The sequence below is a fragment of the Salmo salar genome, chromosome ssa29, assembly GCF_905237065.1.
Source record: "Salmo salar chromosome ssa29, Ssal_v3.1, whole genome shotgun sequence".
Classification (NCBI taxonomy): domain Eukaryota; kingdom Metazoa; phylum Chordata; class Actinopteri; order Salmoniformes; family Salmonidae; genus Salmo; species Salmo salar.
The window spans coordinates 25,629,659-25,634,945 of NC_059470.1; the positions used below are offsets into that span (position 1 = coordinate 25,629,659).

General features: G+C 42.0%; 1 long non-coding RNA gene across 1 annotated transcript; it reads right to left on the minus strand.

The window, feature by feature from the left end:
- Window positions 1-1,210: 1,210 nt before the first annotated feature.
- Window positions 1,211-4,369, minus strand: LOC106590391 (uncharacterized). The gene is made up of 2 exons (XR_001325039.2): window positions 4,156-4,369; window positions 1,211-2,002 (listed from the first exon to the last, which is right to left on the minus strand). It is a non-coding gene; the product is annotated as an uncharacterized lncRNA (long non-coding RNA).
- Between the last annotated feature and the right edge of the window lie 918 nt (window positions 4,370-5,287).

The window sequence follows — 5,287 nt, forward strand, 5'->3', positions numbered from 1 at the left end:
ACCCAAGGGTAGTGATACAGGTATTACATCACCTGGGAATGCCTTCTCTTCTTCCTGTCTGTTTGTCAGAGAAAGATACAGCTAACTTAATACTTTTTAAAATGACACACTGTATACCTATAGACCTATCAAACACACATTCCCACAGCAAGTTCTGATGAATTGTATCCTATATTGTAAGCTAGCGATTACCCTGAAACCTTGTCAACTTGATATAATGATTTGACATGCCATGTTGACCCTCACTCTGTGTTGTGTTAGGGGCCTACAGTGTATTCAAGTCTGCCCATGTATGCAACGGCCACTAGGTGGCATAGCATACCTATGGGTATTATTGTAAATCTGCAAACCACGAAGAAACGATTCAACATAGGCCTATTTGATTGGATATGTATAAATGTTTTTGACAAATACAATTTCCATATCTCTTCCAAATTTTCGAGATGAAGTCTATATTTAAATCTGGATTATATGTTCAGATTCTGACTCAAATTATCCTAGTTAAAATCAGAAATAGGCTATGGGTTGAATGGACGGTTAAATATGCAGGCCTAAGTTTTAGCCTACGTATCCCATGCATAGGAGGCTACAGATTCGGGTTGATCGTTACATTAGGCTATGTTGTCACTGCTTGCAAATGTCATCACACATAAACCTCACAAGGAGACAAGAAGGCTACTATTTTTAAGTGAAATGTAGAACTGTTTGGCTGTAACTGTGTACGTGCATTCTTGTGGCGTGTGTGTTTGTGTGCATATTTATGTGAGTCCTGATGTGCGTGTATATGTATGCGTGGGTCTGCATGTAGGCTGTGTGCCTTTGTTTAGATACATCCGGTTGTGCCCTGCTTTCATGTAGGCCTATTCAATATAATAGCTTACTGTATATTTCGTGTATAATAATGTTATTCTGAAGCGTTCGCGTATAGCGCAAGCCTACTAAAACAAAATGGGCTGCTCTGCGGCGGACTGCTTTCAGCACCAGTGGTTGTGGACAGCGCCTTGAGAGCGGATTGTGTATATGCAAGGCCTCTACCTCAACCAAAGGTCCTTCAGTTACACTCGACCACAGGGCACATTTACAACATCCTCCCACATATTTTAACATGTTTAAGCTGCATATGTTTTAGCTGCAATAGATCATGTTGCATATCGACAGTGTAGGCTACATGCATTTGAAATGACATCAGTTATCATATGAAGACATGAGCTGGTAGTATTGGGTGCTTTATTTACTCTGAAAAAACGAAAACGATACAACATAGACTACAGGGGAATTTGCAGACAACAAACCTTTTCCGTTATCGCTTTAGTGTCTCGCTTTAGTGAAAGCTGTGTGCGCTCGCGTAGATGACAGCAGGCTCCGCTCTTGGCATTCACCGCGTGCCTTAATTGTAAGACATTAAATCAAGGTCCGCTGTGAACACGGAGAACCAGAACCTCAGAACACTCAGGTGTGTGTGTGTGTGTGTGTGTGTGTGTGTGTGTGTGTGTGTGTGTTACATTTTGCCATTTCCACCCATAACATTCATTCTTTGCCATTTCCGCCCATAATATTCCTTGTTCTATATAGACCAACCACCCGTTTCTTCAGACCTTCAGTGCGAACAGTTATGTGCCGATGTCAGTGTTCTTTGAAGTTGGAGTGGCATTCTGTAATGGAAGGTTACTCGTGTAGACTATCAAACATCATCTCATAGCTGCTGATAAATGTATGCTATATACATTACCCCATAATGACAATTGAATGTAATTTGATAGAAAAAAACTATTAAACATTGAAGCACGGCGGCCATTGAGCTTGGTGACACCCGTGCGTAATGGGTTAAAGTCGTCACTAGCACTGTTTTTGGGGGCTAGATTCAAACTGATGATTAGTCCGAATCCGTCTCGGAGGCAAAAAGGGGGACGGGCCATTTGATCTTCTTCAAAGGATGTCTGTTTTGGCAAAAAAAAAGCGTCAGGAGTAGGCTTCAACCACGTCGTATTCCTCCATCAAACACCTACCAAAAAAAGAGAAGAACACACCAAATGCGTCACAAACCTTAGAAAGTCAATACAAAATCCTGTACGGGAAAGAGAGAAAAGCCTACAAACAGGGGAAAAGTGTTCGTCTTACATTAAAAAAAGAAGCCTATAGAGATCCATAAAGGTCGCTTTCTGCTTGGAAAAATGGAACGGCACTTTACAAGAGAAAGCATAGCACCAGTCTACTCGCAGGTCAAGTAAAAAAATAAAAAATAAAAGATTCCGCAAAGCGCGAATGAGGCAATTCGAAAGCCTCAAAACTGCCCTCCTCCTGCATTCCATCAACGCACCGTGGAACCACCGAAGGCAAAGGTATATAGGCTCCTCTCCTCACAAATCCATCTGGGACCGAGGACGAGCTGAGCTGAGCTGTACATGTCCCATTTTCGATACCACTAAATGAGACTGATCTCCCTCAGCCCGGTCTTTTCCCCTCGCCGGCTGACTTCAGGATTAATGGCGCTCTAGCCAAACAAATAAGGCATCTGCCTTCTGCACAAGAGGATTGCATGGGGGACGGTGACGTCACTGGGCAAACAGATGTTCTCTCTCCCTCTCTCTCTATAGCTAACGTCCCCAATCATCTTCCTGTGCCCTTGAAACTAAGGAAAAATCACTTCAGTCTCAGTTTAAACCTAATCTCCCTGTTTCTTAGCTATTGCAATTACTCGACGCACCTTGTTAAAGTGTATAGTGATGGACATAGAACGAATAGAAAGAGGATTTTAAATCCTGTTTTGTCATGCCAATGCACAGCGATCTGTGTGAGTAGGCTAGTTTGATAATATCACTAGGTGAGTTAGGATATTGGTTTAGCCTAAAGGTTTGAAATTGACTGACTATATAATCAGTTACGCAATGATGCACTGTTCTAAAAATGGACACACGCGCGCGCGATTTTCTTTTTTCAATTGTGTCGAATTGTTTAATGTGTGTGAGCCATTAGAACCATTTCGTGGAACAATGTGTTTAGGTCCAATGCAGACCCTATTCGCTGTCCGTGGTTTTGAAACCAGTGCAAAGCCAGCACATGGAACCAATGTATCTGTTCATGTCATTACATTCACTATGCAAACTATTTTACATTTAGTCTTTTAAGCAAGAGAATGTGCATTCATTAAATCAATTGTGCGTAGTAACTATTTGCATATATAGAATATAAAACGCCATAGTGTTTATAGCGCATGATTAACGCGTTTGAAACTGCATGCCAATCGTCATTATATCCATCAATTTGCCTCATGAAACCAGTGCAAAGTATACTGAAATGGAATTGATCAATTATTGAGTCAAGGCTACAACCCCACTACCTCCACTACTACTATTAGGACTAGCCTGTCTACTACAGCAACTAGGCTGCTGCCTCAACAGTGCTGCTAAGCGTTCCAATAGGCTTTGGGAGCTATTTCTGCCGTTACACAGATTATATTCACTAATGTATATAAGTATAGGCTTGAACGCAGTTTGTATTCAGACGGCTATGATTATTGCACCGCATTACCCATTCAATATTTGGGATGGAGAAACAAAGGGAAACGCCATTTTAGATGGGGGGGGGAGGAAATCCCCCCTCCCATATGAAAAATCTAAATGATACAGTCCTTTATGAACCGATATTTGGAGTGTGTAACAAAACCGCTTGATAGTTTACCTTCCCGCTATCCGGTAACCATTGAGAACTAAACCCAGTAGGTCCGTGCGCGGACCCATTGTCTCAAAGCGCCGCGCGACGAACAAACAAGTGCATAATGAGCATGCAGTCATTCCATCGTTTTTATCGATTATGTAGACTAACTCTAGCCCATATATATGAGCCCACTTGTGCAGTAACGTGTATAGTGATTCTACTGGCTCTTTGTCAACCTTATTCATATCCATAATTACTAGAGGCATTTTTTTAACGCCCGCAATAACAATGGCAAGTGCAACGTCGGAGGCAAGTCCGTTATCTTTGAGTGCCTATGCTTTGAGCGAATCATGCCAACACCCCAACACCATATAGGCTAGTGAGTGTGCATGGTCAGTTTTAATGTTACACATGGACGACACTTAACAAAGCACATTTCTTTCCTTGTCATATATGATATGAAATACCGACCCAGTGAAGACATGGATGCTCCATACTCACCCTCTCTCGCAGGCCAGATGGTCCCATGGTATTGTCCTGTATCCATTCGCTTTTTGTTTTCTTTCACGTCATTGTATGATATGATTCGTTTTGTTGTTAGCAAACGGCTTGTAGGCCTATTCCCGGTTATCTCGGTGTAGTGATGGACAATCAGGGGACTCCGGCGGGCGAGTAGCGGATTCTACCAGTGTGAGCGATGCTCTGCAAAGCATGGCTCCTTTTTCCCTTTTTTCAAAAGAGGGCAGGTCGTTCTGTGCATTACAATGAGTTAAATCCCCCCCCCACACACACACACACACACACACACACACACACACTGTTGGAAATATCAAATGTCAATATAACATGAATGGATTTTGTCACGTTTGTTAGCCTATATATGCATTTTGTTTGTCGTGTTTGTTTCTTTCAAGATGTTAAATGTAGCAGTGCACCAAATCATAGCGGACTAGATTTGTGTCATCAAAGATAATCTGAACCTAGACTAGGAATGTGCGTAATAAAGGTACACCATTGAATCGACGTCTTCGTGTGCTGGGTGCAATTTGTCATGTTTAATAGCGTTTGTCCTGAGAGCTCCATTAGTACGTTGTAGTTCCACGCATTCTGCCTCTAGACCGCAGCTCAATCTCACTGAATCTGTTCCAATGAGATGGTGAGCCCTCAGACCGCACGTGATTCATGGGCCAGATATAAATGTAAATTTATTTCACGACCTTAAATAGGTAAAAATGCATATTTACAACTCCTAACGATTGGAGATATTAAAGCATATCTCGACCCAGTTCATCGGAACGCACTTAACACATCTCGACCCAGTTTATTGCAATGTACTTAACCTATACTTGAAGGTCTTCTAAGTTAGCCAATTGGACATCAATGGGAGCCGTATTCACCCAGGAGCATTTATTTACATGGATAGCATTCTTCTTATATTTGTAGAACATTATAATGCTGCATAGGCCTTCATTTGCTGTGAATACGCCATGCGTAGCACCCTTTTACAAGCATAGATGTCATGGATATTCTGGCCTGTGTAGTTCTCATGCGGAGAGGGAGGCCAACGGCAGCTATCCTAATTAGGCCAAATTAGATAAAGTGGCTGCAGCTCTTACAGTACAATCAAATATAG